A 23365-nucleotide genomic window follows, 5' to 3' on the forward strand; every position below is an offset into this window, starting at 1 on the left:
TATAAACTATATAAATAATATAATCACCAATACCTTTAAAATATACATTCTGTAATCACATACATGCTAACAGGTTCTGAAGATGAACAGATATATGTATGAATCATTGAACAGATTCTGTACAGCCAGACAATCAAAACACTCTAATCAAATTTACTCCGATAAAAAATACAAATTAAATTTAAAAAACAAACATAAGTAAGGAGACATAAACTTCTGGGGGCTTGTCCCAGCACATTGCACTCTAATTTAAAAGCTCGGAACACTACCTCCAGGAAGACTCTGTTCTCCTAGTAACAAGACTTGAGAACGCAATAATGCTGCCGCCTTGTGGCTGCTTCCCACAACAGCACTTTAAACCCAGTGCCAATGATTGCTTATATAGTCATAAGGACTGCAGGGCTGTAAATGACACAAGCCCTCAAAATATGCCCTGGGGTAGGGAATTGGCAAGAACATTCAACACATGAGAAATTTCCAAGAAGTCAATAAGAGGAGGGAAGTTGTACTCACTCTTTAAAAAAAAAAGGAAAAGAAAAAAAAGGACATGCCTAAAGCTTAGTATAAGGAAATATTAGCCACATACAAATTCAAATTCAAAAAGGTTTCAGCTCACACCAGTCATTACCATCAGCAAAATGTCTACAAACTATAAATGCTGAAGGGGTTTTAGAGATCTGTGTACCTTCTAGCTGCTGGTGGGATGTAAAGTGGAAACAGCACTAACGCAAACTGAATCGAGCTGCTTGAAAAGGTAAAAATTGAGCTACCAAATGATGAGGCAGGGCACCTTTTGGGCCTATAACCTAAGACCACCAAAATTGGAAAGACAGAGGCAGGCAAATATGCACTGCAACAATACTGAAATAGCCAAGATATGGAAGCAAAAAAAAGGTCCATAAACAGATGAATGGACAAAGAAGAAGTGGTATACGGACAGAATGGAATAGTAGCCTCGGGAGAAAAATGAACAATGCTGTTTTCAGGACTACAGTTGAGCCTAGAAAAAATCATATAAGGTTAAGTAAGTCAAAAGGGTATGACAAATATCCTATGATATCATTTATACAAGTTTTCTTAAGATTGCTACCAATGAACATATTTCCACAGAAAAAGACACTCACAGACTTATCAAATAAACTAATGGTTAGCCAAAATGAAAGGTGGGGGGATGGGTAAGTTAGGACTATGGGGTTAACATACATATACTAATGTAAGTTAAATGTATATAAACATATAACATATAAACGATATGAATTATATAATCACCAATACCTTCAAAATATATATTCTGTGATCACATACATGGTAACAGGATCCGAAGATGAACAGACATATGTATGAATCATTGAGCAGATTCTGTACAGCCAGAGAATCAAAACACTCTAATCAAATTTACTCCGATAAGAAATAGAAATTAAATTTTAAAAAGAAAACATAAGTTAGGAGACATAAACTTCTGGGGGCTTGTCCCAGCATATTGCACTCTAATTTACAAGCTCAGAACACTACCTCCAGTAATACTCTGTTCTCCTAGTAACAAGACTTGAGAACACAATAATGCTGCCGCCTTGTGGCTGCTTCCCACAACAGCACTTTAAACCCAGTGCCAATGATTGCTTATATAGTCACAAGGACTGCAGGGCTGTAAATGACACAAGCCCTCAAAATATGCCCTGGGGTAGGGAATTGGCAAGAACATTCAACACATGAGAAATTTCCAAGAAGTCAATAAGAGGAGGGAAGTTGTACTCACTCTTTAAAAAAAAAAGGAAAAGAAAAAAAAGGACATGCCTAAAGCTTAGTATAAGGAATTATTAGCCACATACAAATTCAAATTCAAAAAGATTTCAGCTCACACCAGTCATTACCATCAGCAAAATGTCTACAAACTATAAATGCTGAAGGGGTTTTAGAGATCTGCGTACCTTCTAGCTGCTGGTGGGATGTAAAGTGGAAACAGCACTAACGCAAACTGAATCGAGCTGCTTGAAAAGGTAAAAATTGAGCTACCAAATGATGCGGCAGGGCACCTTTTGGGCCTATAACCTAAGACCACCAAAATTGGAAAGACAGAGGCAGGCAAATATGCACTGCAACAATACTGAAATAGCCAAGATATGGAAGCAAAAAAAAGGTCCATAAACAGATGAATGGACAAAGAAGAAGTGGTATACGGACAGAATGGAATAGTAGCCTTGGGAGAAAAATGAACAATGCTGTTTTCAGGACTACAGTTGAGGCTAGAAAAAATCATATAATGTTAAGTAAGTCAAAAGGGTATGACAAATATCCTATGATATCATTTATACAAGTTTTCTTAAGATTGCTACCAATGAACATATTTCCACAGAAAAAGACACTCACAGACTTATCAAATAAACTAATGGTTAGCCAAAATGAAAGGTGGGGGGATGGGTAAGTTAGGACTATGGGGTTAACATACATATACTAATGTAAGTTAAATGTATATAAACATATAACATATAAACGATATGAATTATATAATCACCAATACCTTCAAAATATATATTCTGTGATCACATACTTGATAACAGGTTCCGAAGATGAACAGATATATGTATGAATCATTGAGCAGATTCTGTACAGCCAATCAAAACACTCTAATCAAATTTACTCCGATAAGAAATAGAAATTAAATTTAAAAAGCAAACATAAGTTAGGAGACATAAACTTCTGGGGGCTTGTCCCAGCACATTCCACTCTAATTTACAACCTTGGAAAACTACCTCCAGGAAGACTCTGTTGCCCTAGTAACAAGAGTTGAGAACGTAATAATGCTGCCGCCTTGTGGCTGTTTCCCACAACAGCAGCTTTAAACCCAGTGCCAAAGGTTGCTTAATAGTCACAAGGACTGAAGGGCTCTAAATGACACCTGCCTTCAAAAAATGCCCTGGGGTAGGGAATAGGCAAAAAAATTCATCACATGAGAAACTTTTCAAGAAGTCAATAAGAGGAGGGAAGTTGTACTCACTCTTTAAAACAAAAGGAAAAGAAAAAAATGACATGCCTAAAGCTCAGTATAAGGAATTATTAGCCACATGCAAATTCAAATTCAAAAAGGTTTCAGGTAACACCACTCATGACCATCATCAAAAAGTCTACAAACTATAAATGCTGAAGGGGTTTTAGAGGAATGTGTACCTTCTAGCTGCTGGTGGGATGTAAAGAAGTAATACCACTAATGCAAACTGAATGGAGCTGCTTGAAAAGGTAAAAATTGAGTTACCATACGATGCGGCAGGGCACCTTTTGGGCCTATAACCTAAGACCACCAGAATCGGAAAGACAGAGGCAGGCAAATGTGCACTGCAACAATACTGAAATAGCCAAGACATGGAAGCAAAAAAAGGTCCATAAACAGATGAATGGACAAAGACGAAATGGTATACGTACCAAATGGAATAGTAGCCTCTGGAAAAAAATGAACAATGCTGTTTTCAGGAGTAGAGTTGATCCTAGAAATAATCATATAAGGTTAAGTAAGTCAAAAGGGTATGAAATATCCTATGATATCATTTATACATGTTATCCTAAGATTGCTACCAATGAACATATTTCCACAGAAAAAGAAACTCACAGACTTATCATATAAACTAATGGTTAGCCAAAATGAAAGGTGGGAGGATGGGTAAATTAGGACTATGGGGTTAACATACATATACTAATGTATGTTAAATGTATATAAACATATAACATATAAATGATATGAATTATATATTCACCAATACCTTCAAAATATACATTCTGTAATCACATACATGGTAACAGGATCCGAAGATGAACAGACATATGTATGAATCATTGAGCAGATTCTGTACAGCCAGAAAACCACAACACTCTAATCAAATTTACTCCGATAAGAAATTAAATTTAAAAAACAAACATAAGTTAGGAGACATAAACTTCTGGGGGCTTGTCCCAGGACATTGCACTCTAATTTACAGGCTCGGAACACTACCTCCAGGAAGACTGTGTTGTCCTAGTAACAAGACTTGAGAACGTAATAATGCTGCCGCCTTGTGGCTGCTTCCCACAACAGTAGCTTTAAACCCAGTACCAATGGTTGCTTATATAGTCACAAGGACTGCAGGGCTGTAAAAGACACAGGCCCTCAAAAAATGCCCTGGAGTAGGGAATAGGCAAGGAAATTCAACACATGAGAAATTTTCAAGAAGTCAATAAGAGTACGGAAGTTGTACTCACTCTAAAAAAAAAGTAAAAGAAAAAAAGGACATGCCTAAAGCTCAGCATAAGGAATTATTAGCCACATGTGTATCCAACCTCCAAAAAGGTTTCAGCTCACAACAGTCATGACCATCAGCAAAAAGTCTACAAACTATAAATGCTGAAGGGGTTTTAGAGAACTGTGTACCTTCTAGCTGCTGTTTGGATGTAAAGTGGTAACAGCAGTAACGCAAACTGAATTGAGCTGCTTGAAAAGGTAAACATTGAGCTACCATATGATGCGGTAGGGCACCTTTTGGGCCTATAACCTAAGACCACCGGATTCGGAAAGACAGAGGCAGGCAAATGTGCACTGCAACAATATTGAAATAGCCAAGACATGGAAGCAAAAAAAAGGTCCATAAACAGATGAAAGGACAAAGACGAAATGGTATACGTACCAAATGGAATAGTAGCCTCTGGAAAAAAATGAACAATGCCGTTTTCAGGACTAGAGTTGAGCCTAGAAATAATCATATAAGGTTAAGTAAGTCAAAAGGGTATGACAAATATCCTATGATATCATTTATACATGTTATCCTAAGATTGCTACCAATGAACATATTTCCACTGAAAAAGACACTCACAGACTTATCAAATAAACTAATGGTTAGCCAAAATGAAAGGTGGGGGGATGGGTAAATTAGGACTATGGGGTTAACATACATATACTAATATAAGTTAAATGTATATAAACATATAACATATAAATTATATGAATTATATAATCACCAATACCTTCAAAATATACATTCTGTAATCACATACATGGTAACAGGATCCGAAGATGAACAGACATATGTATGAATCATTGAACAGATTCTGTACAGCCAGACAATAAAAACACTCTAATCAAATTTACTCCGATAAAAAATACAAATTAAATTTAAAAAACAAACATAAGTAAGGAGACATAAACTTCTGGGGGCTTGTCCCAGCACATTGCACTCTAATTTAAAAGCTCGGAACACTACCTCCAGGAAGACTCTGTTCTCCTAGTAACAAGACTTGAGAACGTAATAATGCTGCCGCCTTGTGGCTGTCTCCAAAAACAGCACCTTTAAACCCAGTGCCAATGGTAGCTTATATAGTCACAAGGACTGCACGGTTGTAAATGACACAGGCACTCAAAAAATGCCCTGGGGTAGGGAATAGGCAAGAAAATTCAACACATAAGAAACTTTTCAAGAAATCAATAAGAGGAGGGAAGTTGTACTCACTCTTTTTAAAAAAAAGGAAAAGAAAAAATAGGACATGCCTAAAGCTCAGCATAAGGAATTATTAGCCACATGCGTATCCAACCTCCAAAAAGGTTTCAGCTCACACCAGTCATGACCATCAGCAAAAAGTCTACAAACTATAAATGCTGAAGGGGTTTTAGAGAAGTGTGTACCTTCTAGCTGCTGGTGGCATATAAAGTCGTAACAGCACTAATGCAAACTGAATCGAGCTGCTTGAAAACGTAAAAATTGAGCTACCATATGATGCGGCAGGGCACCTTTTGGGCCTATAACCTAAGACCACCAGAATCGGAAAGACAGAGGCAGGCAAATGTGCACTGCAACAATACTGAAATAGCAAAGACATGGAAGCAAAAAAAAGGTCCATAAACAGGTGAATGGACAAAGAAGAAGTGGTATATGGACAGAATGGAAGAGTAGCCTCGGGAAAAAAATGAACAATGCCGTTTTCAGGACTAGAGTTGAGACTAGAAATAATCATATAAGGTTAAGTAAGACAAAAGGGTATTACAAATATCCTATGATATTATTTATACAAGTTTTCCTAAGATTGCTACCAATGAACATATTTCCACAGAAAAAGACACTCACAGACTTATCAAATAAACTAATGGTTAGCCAAAATGAAAGGTGGGAGGATGGGTAAATTAGGACTATGGGGTTAACATACATATACTAATGTAAGTTAAATGTATATAAACATATAACATATAAATGATATGAATTATATATTCACCAATACCTTCAAAATATACATTCTGTAATCACATACATGGTAACAGGATCTGAAGATGAACAGACATATGTGTGAATCATTGAGCAGATTCTGTACAGCCAGACAATCAAAACACTCTAATCAAATTTACTCCGATAAGAAAGACAAATTAAATTTAAAAAACAAACATAAGTAAGGAGACATAAACTTCTGGGGGCTTGTCCCAGCACATTGCACTCTAATTTACAAGCTCGGAACACTACCTCCAGGAAGACTCTGTTGTCCTAGTAACAAGACTTGAGAACGTAATAATGCTGCCGCCTTGTGGCTGTCTCCCAAAACAGCAGCTTTAATCCCAGTGACAATGGTTGCTTATATAGTCACAAGGACTGCAGGGCTGTAAATGACACAGGCCCTCAAAAATTGCCCTGGGGTAGGGAATAGGCAAGAAAATCCAACACATGAGAAATTTTTCAAGAAGTCAATAAGAGGAGGGGAGTTGTACTCACTCTTTAAAAAAAAAAAGGAAAAGAAAAAAAAGGACATGCCTAAAGCTCAGTATAAGGAATTATTAGCCACATACAAATTCAAATTCAAAAAGGTTTCAGCTCACACCAGTCATTACCATCAGCAAAATGTCTACAAACTATAAATGCTGAAGGGGTTTTAGAGATCTGTGTACCTTCTAGCTGCTGGTGGGATGTAAAGTGGCAACAGCACTAACGCAAACTGAATGGAGCTGCTTGAAAAGGTAAAAATTGAGCTACCATATGATGCGGCAGGGTACCTTTTGGGCCTATAACCTAAGACCACCAGATTCGGAAAGAGAGAGGCAGGCAAATGTGCATTGCAACAATATTGAAATAGCCAAGACATGGAAGCAAAAAAAAGGTCCATAAACAGATGAATGGACAAAGACGAAGTGGGATACGTACCAAATGGAATAGTAGCCTCGGGAAAAAAATGAACAATGCCGTTTTCAGGACTACAGTTGAGCCTAGAAATAATCATATAAGGTTAAGTAAGTCAAAAGGGTATGACAAATATCCTAGGACATCATTTATACATGTTATCCTAAGATTGCTACCAATGAACATATTTCCACAGAAAAAGACACTCACAGACTTACCAAATAAACTAATGGCTAGCCAAAATGAAAGGTGGGAGGATGGGTAAATTAGGACTATGGGGTTAAAATACATATACTAATGTATGTTAAATGTATATAAACCTATAACATATGAAATATATAAATTATATAATCACCAATACCTTTAAAATATACATTCTGTAATCACATACATGCTAACAGGTTCGAAGATGAACAGACATATGTATGAATCATTGAGCAGATTCTGTACAGCCAGAAAACCACAACACTCTAATCAAATTTACTCCGATAAGAAATAGAAATTAAATTTAAAAAAAAAACATAAGTTAGGAGACATAAACTTCTGGGGGCTTGTCCCAGCATATTGCACTGTAATTTACAAGCTCAGAACACTACCTCCAGGAAGACTCTGTTCTCCTAGTAACAAGACTTGAGAACGCAATAATGCTGCCGCCTTGTGGCTGCTTCCCACAACAGTAGCTTTAAACCCAGTGCCAATGGTTGCTTATATAGTCACAAGGACTGCAGGGCTGTAAAAGACACAAGCCCTCAAAATATGCCCTGGGGTAGGGAATTGGCAAGAACATTCAACACATGAGAAATTTCCAAGAAGTCAATAAGAGGAGGGAAGTTGTACTCACTCTTTAAAAAAAAAAGGAAAAGAAAAAAAGGACATGCCTAAAGCTCAGTATAAGGAATTATTAGCCACATGCACATTCAAATTCAAAAAGGTTTCAGCTCACTCCAGTCATGACCATCAGCAAAAAGTCTACAAACAATAAATGCTGAAGGGGTTTTAGAGAAGTGTGTACCTTCTAGCTGCTGGTGGGATGTAAAGTGGTAACAGCAGTAACGCAAAGTGAATCGAGCTGCTTGAAAAGGTAAAAATTGAGTTACCATATGGTGCGGCAGGGCACCTTTTGGGCCTATAACCTAAGACCACCAGATTCGAAAAGAGAGAGGCAGGCAAATGTGCATTGCAACAATACTGAAATAGCCAGGACATGGAAGCAAAAAAAAAGGTCCATAAACAGATGAATGGACAAAGACGAAGTGGGATACGTACCAAATGGAATAGTAGCCTCGGGAAAAAAATGAACAATGCCGTTTTCAGGACTACAGTTGAGCCTAGAAATAATCATATAAGGTTAAGTAAGTCAAAAGGGTATGACAAATATCCTATGACATCATTTATACATGTTATCCTAAGATTGCTACCAATGAACATATTTCCACAGAAAAAGACACTCACAGACTTATCAAATAAACTAATGGCTAGCCAAAATGAAAGGTGGGAGGATGGGTAAATTAGGACTATGGGGTTAACATACATATACTAATGTATGTTAAATGTATATAAACATATAACATATAAATGATATGAATTATATATTCACCAATACCTTCAAAATATACATTCTGTAATCACATACATGCTAACAGGTTCGAAGATGAACAGACATATGTATGAATCATTGAGCAGATTCTGTACAGCCAGAAAACCACAACACTCTAATCAAATTTACTCCGATAAGAAATAGAAATTAAATTTAAAAAACAAACATAAGTTAGGAGACATAAACTTCTGGGGGCTTGTCCCAGCACATTGCACTCTAATTTACAAGCTCGGAACACTACCTCCAGGAAGACTGTGTTGTCCTAGTAACAAGACTTGAGAACGTAATAATGCTGCCGCCTTGTGGCTGCTTCCCACAACAGTAGCTTTAAACCCAGTGCCAATGGTTGCTTATATAGTCACAAGGACTGCAGGGCTGTAAAAGACACAGGCCCTCAAAAAATGCCCTGGGGTATGGAATTGGCAAGAAAATTCAACACATGAGAAATTTTCAAGAAGTCAATAAGAGGAGGGAAGTTGTAGTCACTCTTTAAAAAAAAAGGAAAAGAAAAAAAGGACATGCCTAAAGCTCAGCATAAGGAATTATTAGCCACATGCGTATCCAACCTCCAAAAAGGTTTCAGCTCACACCAGTCATGACCATCAGCAAAAAGTCTACAAACTATAAATGCTGAAGGGGTTTTAGAGAACTGTGTACCTTCTAGCTGCTGGGGGGATGTAAAGTGGTAACAGCAGTAACGCAAACTGAATCGAGCTGCTTGAAAAGGTAAACATTGAGCTACCATATGATGCGGCAGAGCACATTTTGGGCCTATAACCTAGGACAACTGGATTCGGAAAGACAGAGGCAGGCAAATGTGCACTGCAACAATATTGAAATAGCCAAGACATGGAAGCAAAAAAAAGGTCCATAAACAGATGAATGGACAAAGACGAAATGGTACACGTACCAAATGGAATAGAAGCCTCTGGAAAAAAATGAACAATGCCGTTTTCAGGACGAGAGTTGAGCCTAGAAATAATCATATAAGGTTAAGTAAGTCAAAAGGGTATGACAAATATCCTATGATATCATTAATACATGTTATCCTAAGATTGCTACCAATGAACATATTTCCACAGAAAAAGACACTCACAGACTTATCAAATAAACTAATGGTTAGCCAAAATGAAAGGTGGGAGGATGGGTAAATTAGGACAATGGGGTTAACATACATATACTAATGTATGTTAAATGTATATAAACATATAATATATAAACTATATAAATAATATAATCACCAATACCTTTAAAATATACATTCTGTAATCACATACATGCTAACAGGTTCTGAAGATGAACAGATATATGTATGAATCATTGAACAGATTCTGTACAGCCAGACAATCAAAACACTCTAATCAAATTTACTCCGATAAAAAATACAAATTAAATTTAAAAAACAAACATAAGTAAGGAGACATAAACTTCTGGGGGCTTGTCCCAGCACATTGCACTCTAATTTAAAAGCTCGGAACACTACCTCCAGGAAGACTCTGTTCTCCTAGTAACAAGACTTGAGAACGCAATAATGCTGCCGCCTTGTGGCTGCTTCCCACAACAGCACTTTAAACCCAGTGCCAATGATTGCTTATATAGTCACAAGGACTGCAGGGCTGTAAATGACACAAGCCCTCAAAATATGCCCTGGGGTAGGGAATTGGCAAGAACATTCAACACATGAGAAATTTCCAAGAAGTCAATAAGAGGAGGGAAGTTGTACTCACTCTTTAAAAAAAAAAGGAAAAGAAAAAAAAGGACATGCCTAAAGCTTAGTATAAGGAAATATTAGCCACATACAAATTCAAATTCAAAAAGGTTTCAGCTCACACCAGTCATTACCATCAGCAAAATGTCTACAAACTATAAATGCTGAAGGGGTTTTAGAGATCTGTGTACCTTCTAGCTGCTGGTGGGATGTAAAGTGGAAACAGCACTAACGCAAACTGAATCGAGCTGCTTGAAAAGGTAAAAATTGAGCTACCAAATGATGAGGCAGGGCACCTTTTGGGCCTATAACCTAAGACCACCAAAATTGGAAAGACAGAGGCAGGCAAATATGCACTGCAACAATACTGAAATAGCCAAGATATGGAAGCAAAAAAAAGGTCCATAAACAGATGAATGGACAAAGAAGAAGTGGTATACGGACAGAATGGAATAGTAGCCTCGGGAGAAAAATGAACAATGCTGTTTTCAGGACTACAGTTGAGCCTAGAAAAAATCATATAAGGTTAAGTAAGTCAAAAGGGTATGACAAATATCCTATGATATCATTTATACAAGTTTTCTTAAGATTGCTACCAATGAACATATTTCCACAGAAAAAGACACTCACAGACTTATCAAATAAACTAATGTTTAGCCAAAATGAAAGGTGGGGGGATGGGTAAGTTAGGACTATGGGGTTAACATACATATACTAATGTAAGTTAAATGTATATAAACATATAACATATAAACGATATGAATTATATAATCACCAATACCTTCAAAATATATATTCTGTGATCACATACATGGTAACAGGATCCGAAGATGAACAGACATATGTATGAATCATTGAACAGATTCTGTACAGCCAGACAATCAAAACACTCTAATCAAATTTACTCCGATAAAAAATACAAATTAAATTTAAAAAACAAACATAAGTAAGGAGACATAAACTTCTGGGGGCTTGTCCCAGCACATTGCACTCTAATTTAAAAGCTCGGAACACTACCTCCAGGAAGACTCTGTTGTCCTAGTAACAAGACTTGAGAACGTAATAATGCTGCCGCCTTGTGGCTGTCTCCAAAAACAGCACCTTTAAACCCAGTGCCAATGGTTGCTTATATAGTCACAAGGACTGCACGGTTGTAAGTGACACAGGCACTCAAAAAATGCCCTGGGGTAGGGAATAGGCAAGAAAATTCAACACATAAGAAACTTTTCAAGAAATCAATAAGAGGAGGGAAGTTGTACTCACTCATTTTAAAAAAAAGGAAAAGAAAAAATAGGACATGCCTAAAGCTCAGCATAAGGAATTATTAGCCACATGCGTATCCAACCTCCAAAAAGGTTTCAGCTCACACCAGTCATGACCATCAGCAAAAAGTCTACAAACTATAAATGCTGAAGGGGTTTTAGAGAAGTGTGTACCTTCTAGCTGCTGGTGGGATATAAAGTCGTAACAGCACTAATGCAAACTGAATCGAGCTGCTTGAAAACGTAAAAATTGAGCTACCATATGATGCGGCAGGGCACCTTTTGGGCCTATAACCTAAGACCACCAGAATCGGAAAGACAGAGGCAGGCAAATGTGCACTGCAACAATACTGAAATAGCAAAGACATGGAAGCAAAAAAAAAGGTCCATAAACAGATGAATGGACAAAGACGAAGTGGGATACGTACCAAATGGAATAGTAGCCTCGGGAAAAAAATGAACAATGCCGTTTTCAGGACTACAGTTGAGCCTAGAAATAATCATATAAGGTTAAGTAAGTCAAAAGGGTATGACAAATATCCTATGACATCATTTATACATGTTATCCTAAGATTGCTACCAATGAACATATTTCCACAGAAAAAGACACTCACAGACTTATCAAATAAACTAATGGCTAGCCAAAATGAAAGGTGGGAGGATGGGTAAATTAGGACAATGGGGTTAAAATACATATACTAATGTATGTTAAATGTATATAAACATATAACATATGAAATATATAAATTATATAATCACCAATAACTTTAAAATATACATTCTGTAATCACATACATGCTAACAGGTTCGAAGATGAACAGACATATGTATGAATCATTGAGCAGATTCTGTACAGCCAGAAAACCACAACACTCTAATCAAATTTACTCCGATAAGAAATAGAAATTAAATTTAAAAAACAAACATAAGTTAGGAGACATAAACTTCTGGGGGCTTGTCCCAGCACATTGCACTCTAATTTACAAGCTCGGAACACTACCTCCAGGAAGACTGTGTTGTCCTAGTAACAAGACTTGAGAACGTAATAATGCTGCCGCCTTGTGGCTGCTTCCCACAACAGTAGCTTTAAACCCAGTGCCAATGGTTGCTTATATAGTCACAAGGACTGCAGGGCTGTAAAAGACACAGGCCCTCAAAAAATTCCCTGGGGTATGGAATTGGCAAGAAAATTCAACACATGAGAAATTTTCAAGAAGTCAATAAGAGGAGAGAAGTTGTAGTCACTCTTTAAAAAAAAAAGGAAAAGAAAAAAAAGGACATGCCTAAAGCTTAGTATAAGGAATTATTAGCCACATACAAATTCAAATTCAAAAAGGTTTCAGCTCACACCAGTCATTACCATCAGGAAAATGTCTACAAACTATAAATGCTGAACGGGTTTTAGAGATCTGTGTACCTTCTAGCTGCTGGTGGGATGTAAAGTGGAAACAGCACTAACGCAAACTGAATCGAGCTGCTTGAAAAGGTAAAAATTGAGCTACCAAATGATGCGGCAGGGCACCTTTTGGGCCTATAACCTAAGACCACCAAAATTGGAAAGACAGAGGCAGGCAAATATGCACTGCAACAATACTGAAATAGCCAAGATATGGAAGCAAAAAAAAGGTCCATAAACAGATGAATGGACAAAGAAGAAGTGGTATACGGACAGAATGGAATAGTAGCCTCGGGAGAAAAATGAACAATGCTGTTTTCAGGACTACAGTTGAGCCTAGAAAAAATCATATAAGGTTAAGTAAGTCAAAAGGGTATGACAAATATCCTATGATATCATTTATACAAGTTTTCTTAAGATTGCTACCAATGAACATATTTCCACAGAAAAAGACACTCACAGACTTATCAAATAAACTAATGGCTAGCCAAAATGAAAGGTGGGGGGATGGGTAAGTTAGGACTATGGGGTTAACATACATATACTAATGTAAGTTAAATGTATATAAACATATAACATATAAACGATATGAATTATATAATCACCAATACCTTCAAAATATATATTCTGTGATCACATACTTGATAACAGGTTCCGAAGATGAACAGATATATGTATGAATCATTGAGCAGATTCTGTACAGCCAATCAAAACACTCTAATCAAATTTACTCCGATAAGAAATAGAAATTAAATTTAAAAAGCAAACATAAGTTAGGAGACATAAACTTCTGGGGGCTTGTCCCAGCACATTCCACTCTAATTTACAACCTTGGAAAACTACCTCCAGGAAGACTCTGTTGCCCTAGTAACAAGAGTTGAGAACGTAATAATGCTGCCGCCTTGTGGCTGTTTCCCACAACAGCAGCTTTAAACCCAGTGCCAAAGGTTGCTTAATAGTCACAAGGACTGAAGGGCTCTAAATGACACCTGCCTTCAAAAAATGCCCTGGGGTAGGGAATAGGCAAAAAAATTCAACACATGAGAAACTTTTCAAGAAGTCAATAAGAGGAGGGAAGTTGTACTCACTCTTTAAAACAAAAGGAAAAGAAAAAAATGACATGCCTAAAGCTCAGTATAAGGAATTATTAGCCACATGCAAATTCAAATTCAAAAAGGTTTCAGGTAACACCACTCATGACCATCATCAAAAAGTCTACAAACTATAAATGCTGAAGGGGTTTTAGAGGAATGTGTACCTTCTAGCTGCTGGTGGGATGTAAAGAAGTAATACCACTAATGCAAACTGAATGGAGCTGCTTGAAAAGGTAAAAATTGAGTTACCATACGATGCGGCAGGGCACCTTTTGGGCCTATAACCTAAGACCACCAGAATCGGAAAGACAGAGGCAGGCAAATGTGCACTGCAACAATACTGAAATAGCCAAGACATGGAAGCAAAAAAAGGTCCATAAACAGATGAATGGACAAAGACGAAATGGTATACGTACCAAATGGAATAGTAGCCTCGGGAAAAAAATGAACAATGCCGTTTTCAGGACTACAGTTGAGCCTAGAAATAATCATATAAGGTTAAGTAAGTCAAAAGGGTATGACAAATATCCTAGGACATCATTTATACATGTTATCCTAAGATTGCTACCAATGAACATATTTCCACAGAAAAAGACACTCACAGACTTATCAAATAAACTAATGGCTAGCCAAAATGAAAGGTGGGAGGATGGGTAAATTAGGACTATGGGGTTAAAATACATATACTAATGTATGTTAAATGTATATAAACCTATAACATATGAAATATATAAATTATATAATCACCAATACCTTTAAAATATACATTCTGTAATCACATACATGCTAACAGGTTCGAAGATGAACAGACATATGTATGAATCATTGAGCAGATTCTGTACAGCCAGAAAACCACAACACTCTAATCAAATTTACTCCGATAAGAAATAGAAATTAAATTTAAAAAAAAAACATAAGTTAGGAGACATAAACTTCTGGGGACTTGTCCCAGCATATTGCACTGTAATTTACAAGCTCAGAACACTACCTCCAGGAAGACTCTGTTCTCCTAGTAACAAGACTTGAGAACGCAATAATGCTGCCGCCTTGTGGCTGCTTCCCACAACAGTAGCTTTAAACCCAGTGCCAATGGTTGCTTATATAGTCACAAGGACTGCAGGGCTGTAAAAGACACAAGCCCTCAAAATATGCCCTGGGGTAGGGAATTGGCAAGAACATTCAACACATGAGAAATTTCCAAGAAGTCAATAAGAGGAGGGAAGTTGTACTCACTCTTTAAAAAAAAAAGGAAAAGAAAAAAAGGACATGCCTAAAGCTCAGTATAAGGAATTATTAGCCACATGCACATTCAAATTCAAAAAGGTTTCAGCTCACTCCAGTCATGACCATCAGCAAAAAGTCTACAAACAATAAATGCTGAAGGGGTTTTAGAGAAGTGTGTACCTTCTAGCTGCTGGTGGGATGTAAAGTGGTAACAGCAGTAACGCAAAGTGAATCGAGCTGCTTGAAAAGGTAAAAATTGAGTTACCATATGGTGCGGCAGGGCACCTTTTGGGCCTATAACCTAAGACCACCAGATTCGAAAAGAGAGAGGCAGGCAAATGTGCATTGCAACAATACTGAAATAGCCAGGACATGGAAGCAAAAAAAAAGGTCCATAAACAGATGAATGGACAAAGACGAAGTGGGATACGTACCAAATGGAATAGTAGCCTCGGGAAAAAAATGAACAATGCCGTTTTCAGGACTACAGTTGAGCCTAGAAATAATCATATAAGGTTAAGTAAGTCAAAAGGGTATGACAAATATCCTATGACATCATTTATACATGTTATCCTAAGATTGCTACCAATGAACATATTTCCACAGAAAAAGACACTCACAGACTTATCAAATAAACTAATGGCTAGCCAAAATGAAAGGTGGGAGGATGGGTAAATTAGGACTATGGGGTTAACATACATATACTAATGTATGTTAAATGTATATAAACATATAACATATAAATGATATGAATTATATATTCACCAATACCTTCAAAATATACATTCTGTAATCACATACATGCTAACAGGTTCGAAGATGAACAGACATATGTATGAATCATTGAGCAGATTCTGTACAGCCAGAAAACCACAACACTCTAATCAAATTTACTCCGATAAGAAATAGAAATTAAATTTAAAAAACAAACATAAGTTAGGAGACATAAACTTCTGGGGGCTTGTCCCAGCACATTGCACTCTAATTTACAAGCTCGGAACACTACCTCCAGGAAGACTGTGTTGTCCTAGTAACAAGACTTGAGAACGTAATAATGCTGCCGCCTTGTGGCTGCTTCCCACAACAGTAGCTTTAAACCCAGTGCCAATGGTTGCTTATATAGTCACAAGGACTGCAGGGCTGTAAAAGACACAGGCCCTCAAAAAATGCCCTGGGGTATGGAATTGGCAAGAAAATTCAACACATGAGAAATTTTCAAGAAGTCAATAAGAGGAGGGAAGTTGTAGTCACTCTTTAAAAAAAAAGGAAAAGAAAAAAAGGACATGCCTAAAGCTCAGCATAAGGAATTATTAGCCACATGCGTATCCAACCTCCAAAAAGGTTTCAGCTCACACCAGTCATGACCATCAGCAAAAAGTCTACAAACTATAAATGCTGAAGGGGTTTTAGAGAACTGTGTACCTTCTAGCTGCTGGGGGGATGTAAAGTGGTAACAGCAGTAACGCAAACTGAATCGAGCTGCTTGAAAAGGTAAACATTGAGCTACCATATGATGCGGCAGAGCACATTTTGGGCCTATAACCTAAGACAACTGGATTCGGAAAGACAGAGGCAGGCAAATGTGCACTGCAACAATATTGAAATAGCCAAGACATGGAAGCAAAAAAAAGGTCCATAAACAGATGAATGGACAAAGACGAAATGGTACACGTACCAAATGGAATAGAAGCCTCTGGAAAAAAATGAACAATGCCGTTTTCAGGACGAGAGTTGAGCCTAGAAATAATCATATAAGGTTAAGTAAGTCAAAAGGGTATGACAGATATCCTATGATATCATTAATACATGTTATCCTAAGATTGCTACCAATGAACATATTTCCACAGAAAAAGACACTCACAGACTTATCAAATAAACTAATGGTTAGCCAAAATGAAAGGTGGGAGGATGGGTAAATTAGGACAATGGGGTTAACATACATATACTAATGTATGTTAAATGTATATAAACATATAATATATAAACTATATAAATAATATAATCACCAATACCTTTAAAATATACATTCTGTAATCACATACATGCTAACAGGTTCTGAAGATGAACAGATATATGTATGAATCATTGAACAGATTCTGTACAGCCAGACAATCAAAACACTCTAATCAAATTTACTCCGATAAAAAATACAAATTAAATTTAAAAAACAAACATAAGTAAGGAGACATAAACTTCTGGGGGCTTGTCCCAGCACATTGCACTCTAATTTAAAAGCTCGGAACACTACCTCCAGGAAGACTCTGTTCTCCTAGTAACAAGACTTGAGAACGCAATAATGCTGCCGCCTTGTGGCTGCTTCCCACAACAGCACTTTAAACCCAGTGCCAATGATTGCTTATATAGTCACAAGGACTGCAGGGCTGTAAATGACACAAGCCCTCAAAATATGCCCTGGGGTAGGGAATTGGCAAGAACATTCAACACATGAGAAATTTCCAAGAAGTCAATAAGAGGAGGGAAGTTGTACTCACTCTTTAAAAAAAAAAGGAAAAGAAAAAAAAGGACATGCCTAAAGCTTAGTATAAGGAAATATTAGCCACATACAAATTCAAATTCAAAAAGGTTTCAGCTCACACCAGTCATTACCATCAGCAAAATGTCTACAAACTATAAATGCTGAAGGGGTTTTAGAGATCTGTGTACCTTCTAGCTGCTGGTGGGATGTAAAGTGGAAACAGCACTAACGCAAACTGAATCGAGCTGCTTGAAAAGGTAAAAATTGAGCTACCAAATGATGAGGCAGGGCACCTTTTGGGCCTATAACCTAAGACCACCAAAATTGGAAAGACAGAGGCAGGCAAATATGCACTGCAACAATACTGAAATAGCCAAGATATGGAAGCAAAAAAAAGGTCCATAAACAGATGAATGGACAAAGAAGAAGTGGTATACGGACAGAATGGAATAGTAGCCTCGGGAGAAAAATGAACAATGCTGTTTTCAGGACTACAGTTGAGCCTAGAAAAAATCATATAAGGTTAAGTAAGTCAAAAGGGTATGACAAATATCCTATGATATCATTTATACAAGTTTTCTTAAGATTGCTACCAATGAACATATTTCCACAGAAAAAGACACTCACAGACTTATCAAATAAACTAATGTTTAGCCAAAATGAAAGGTGGGGGGATGGGTAAGTTAGGACTATGGGGTTAACATACATATACTAATGTAAGTTAAATGTATATAAACATAAAACATATAAACGATATGAATTATATAATCACCAATACCTTCAAAATATATATTCTGTGATCACATACATGGTAACAGGATCCGAAGATGAACAGACATATGTATGAATCATTGAACAGATTCTGTACAGCCAGACAATCAAAACACTCTAATCAAATTTACTCCGATAAAAAATACAAATTAAATTTAAAAAACAAACATAAGTAAGGAGACATAAACTTCTGGGGGCTTGTCCCAGCACATTGCACTCTAATTTAAAAGCTCGGAACACTACCTCCAGGAAGACTCTGTTGTCCTAGTAACAAGACTTGAGAACGTAATAATGCTGCCGCCTTGTGGCTGTCTCCAAAAACAGCACCTTTAAACCCAGTGCCAATGGTTGCTTATATAGTCACAAGGACTGCACGGTTGTAAGTGACACAGGCACTCAAAAAATGCCCTGGGGTAGGGAATAGGCAAGAAAATTCAACACATAAGAAACTTTTCAAGAAATCAATAAGAGGAGGGAAGTTGTACTCACTCATTTTAAAAAAAAGGAAAAGAAAAAATAGGACATGCCTAAAGCTCAGCATAAGGAATTATTAGCCACATGCGTATCCAACCTCCAAAAAGGTTTCAGCTCACACCAGTCATGACCATCAGCAAAAAGTCTACAAACTATAAATGCTGAAGGGGTTTTAGAGAAGTGTGTACCTTCTAGCTGCTGGTGGGATATAAAGTCGTAACAGCACTAATGCAAACTGAATCGAGCTGCTTGAAAACGTAAAAATTGAGCTACCATATGATGCGGCAGGGCACCTTTTGGGCCTATAACCTAAGACCACCAGAATCGGAAAGACAGAGGCAGGCAAATGTGCACTGCAACAATACTGAAATAGCAAAGACATGGAAGCAAAAAAAAAGGTCCATAAACAGATGAATGGACAAAGACGAAGTGGGATACGTACCAAATGGAATAGTAGCCTCGGGAAAAAAATGAACAATGCCGTTTTCAGGACTACAGTTGAGCCTAGAAATAATCATATAAGGTTAAGTAAGTCAAAAGGGTATGACAAATATCCTATGACATCATTTATACATGTTATCCTAAGATTGCTACCAATGAACATATTTCCACAGAAAAAGACACTCACAGACTTATCAAATAAACTAATGGCTAGCCAAAATGAAAGGTGGGAGGATGGGTAAATTAGGACAATGGGGTTAAAATACATATACTAATGTATGTTAAATGTATATAAACATATAACATATGAAATATATAAATTATATAATCACCAATAACTTTAAAATATACATTCTGTAATCACATACATGCTAACAGGTTCGAAGATGAACAGACATATGTATGAATCATTGAGCAGATTCTGTACAGCCAGAAAACCACAACACTCTAATCAAATTTACTCCGATAAGAAATAGAAATTAAATTTAAAAAACAAACATAAGTTAGGAGACATAAACTTCTGGGGGCTTGTCCCAGCACATTGCACTCTAATTTACAAGCTCGGAACACTACCTCCAGGAAGACTGTGTTGTCCTAGTAACAAGACTTGAGAACGTAATAATGCTGCCGCCTTGTGGCTGCTTCCCACAACAGTAGCTTTAAACCCAGTGCCAATGGTTGCTTATATAGTCACAAGGACTGCAGGGCTGTAAAAGACACAGGCCCTCAAAAAATTCCCTGGGGTATGGAATTGGCAAGAAAATTCAACACATGAGAAATTTTCAAGAAGTCAATAAGAGGAGAGAAGTTGTAGTCACTCTTTAAAAAAAAAAGGAAAAGAAAAAAAAGGACATGCCTAAAGCTTAGTATAAGGAATTATTAGCCACATACAAATTCAAATTCAAAAAGGTTTCAGCTCACACCAGTCATTACCATCAGGAAAATGTCTACAAACTATAAATGCTGAACGGGTTTTAGAGATCTGTGTACCTTCTAGCTGCTGGTGGGATGTAAAGTGGAAACAGCACTAACGCAAACTGAATCGAGCTGCTTGAAAAGGTAAAAATTGAGCTACCAAATGATGCGGCAGGGCACCTTTTGGGCCTATAACCTAAGACCACCAAAATTGGAAAGACAGAGGCAGGCAAATATGCACTGCAACAATACTGAAATAGCCAAGATATGGAAGCAAAAAAAAGGTCCATAAACAGATGAATGGACAAAGAAGAAGTGGTATACGGACAGAATGGAATAGTAGCCTCGGGAGAAAAATGAACAATGCTGTTTTCAGGACTACAGTTGAGCCTAGAAAAAATCATATAAGGTTAAGTAAGTCAAAAGGGTATGACAAATATCCTATGATATCATTTATACAAGTTTTCTTAAGATTGCTACCAATGAACATATTTCCACAGAAAAAGACACTCACAGACTTATCAAATAAACTAATGGTTAGCCAAAATGAAAGGTGGGGGGATGGGTAAGTTAGGACTATGGGGTTAACATACATATACTAATGTAAGTTAAATGTATATAAACATATAACATATAAACGATATGAATTATATAATCACCAATACCTTCAAAATATATATTCTGTGATCACATACTTGATAACAGGTTCCGAAGATGAACAGATATATGTATGAATCATTGAGCAGATTCTGTACAGCCAATCAAAACACTCTAATCAAATTTACTCCGATAAGAAATAGAAATTAAATTTAAAAAGCAAACATAAGTTAGGAGACATAAACTTCTGTGGGCTTGTCCCAGCACATTCCACTCTAATTTACAACCTTGGAAAACTACCTCCAGGAAGACTCTGTTGCCCTAGTAACAAGAGTTGAGAACGTAATAATGCTGCCGCCTTGTGGCTGTTTCCCACAACAGCAGCTTTAAACCCAGTGCCAAAGGTTGCTTAATAGTCACAAGGACTGAAGGGCTCTAAATGACACCTGCCTTCAAAAAATGCCCTGGGGTAGGGAATAGGCAAAAAAATTCAACACATGAGAAACTTTTCAAGAAGTCAATAAGAGGAGGGAAGTTGTACTCACTCTTTAAAACAAAAGGAAAAGAAAAAAATGACATGCCTAAAGCTCAGTATAAGGAATTATTAGCCACATGCAAATTCAAATTCAAAAAGGTTTCAGGTAACACCACTCATGACCATCATCAAAAAGTCTACAAACTATAAATGCTGAAGGGGTTTTAGAGGAATGTGTACCTTCTAGCTGCTGGTGGGATGTAAAGAAGTAATACCACTAATGCAAACTGAATGGAGCTGCTTGAAAAGGTAAAAATTGAGTTACCATACGATGCGGCAGGGCACCTTTTGGGCCTATAACCTAAGACCACCAGAATCGGAAAGACAGAGGCAGGCAAATGTGCACTGCAACAATACTGAAATAGCCAAGACATGGAAGCAAAAAAAGGTCCATAAACAGATGAATGGACAAAGACGAAATGGTATACGTACCAAATGGAATAGTAGCCTCTGGAAAAAAATGAACAATGCTGTTTTCAGGAGTAGAGTTGAGCCTAGAAATAATCATATAAGGTTAAGTAAGTCAAAAGGGTATGAAATATCCTATGATATCATTTATACATGTTATCCTAAGATTGCTACCAATGAACATATTTCCACAGAAAAAGACACTCACAGACTTATCATATAAACTAATGGTTAGCCAAAATGAAAGGTGGGAGGATGGGTAAATTAGGACTATGGGGTTAACATACATATACTAATGTATGTAAAATGTATATAAACATATAACATATAAATGATATGAATTATATATTCACCAATACCTTCAAAATATACATTCTGTAATCACATACATGGTAACAGGATCCGAAGATGAACAGACATATGTATGAATCATTGAGCAGATTCTGTACAGCCAGAAAACCACAACACTCTAATCAAATTTACTCCGATAAGAAATAGAAATTAAATTTAAAAAACAAACATAAGTTAGGAGACATAAACTTCTGGGGGCTTGTCCCAGCACATTGCACTCTAATTTACAGGCTCGGAACACTACCTCCAGGAAGACTGTGTTGTCCTAGTAACAAGACTTGAGAACGTAATAATGCTGCCGCCTTGTGGCTGCTTCCCACAACAGTAGCTTTAAACCCAGTACCAATGGTTGCTTATATAGTCACAAGGACTGCAGGGCTGTAAAAGACACAGGCCCTCAAAAAATGCCCTGGTGTAGGGAATAGGCAAGGAAATTCAACACATGAGAAATTTTCAAGAAGTCAATAAGAGTACGGAAGTTGTACTCACTCTAAAAAAAAAGGAAAAGAAAAAAAGGACATGCCTAAAGCTCAGCATAAGGAATTATGAGCCACATGTGTATCCAACCTCCAAAAAGGTTTCAGCTCACACCAGTCATGACCATCAGCAAAAAGTCTACAAACTATAAATGCTGAAGGGGTTTTAGAGAACTGTGTACCTTCTAGCTGCTGTTTGGATGTAAAGTGGTAACAGCAGTAACGCAAACTGAACTGAGCTGCTTGAAAAGGTAAACATTGAGCTACCATATGATGCGGTAGGGCACCTTTTGGGCCTATAACCTAAGACCACCGGATTCGGAAAGACAGAGGCAGGCAAATGTGCACTGCAACAATAATGAAATAGCCAAGACATGGAAGCAAAAAAAAGGTCCATAAACAGATGAAAGGACAAAGACGAAATGGTATACGTACCAAATGGAATAGTAGCCTCTGGAAAAAAATGAACAATGCCGTTTTCAGGACTAGAGTTGAGCCTAGAAATAATCATATAAGGTTAAGTAA

Source organism: Balaenoptera physalus (assembly GCF_965194825.1).
Source record: "Balaenoptera physalus genome assembly, contig: SUPER_1_unloc_10, whole genome shotgun sequence".
NCBI classification, from domain to species: domain Eukaryota; kingdom Metazoa; phylum Chordata; class Mammalia; order Artiodactyla; family Balaenopteridae; genus Balaenoptera; species Balaenoptera physalus.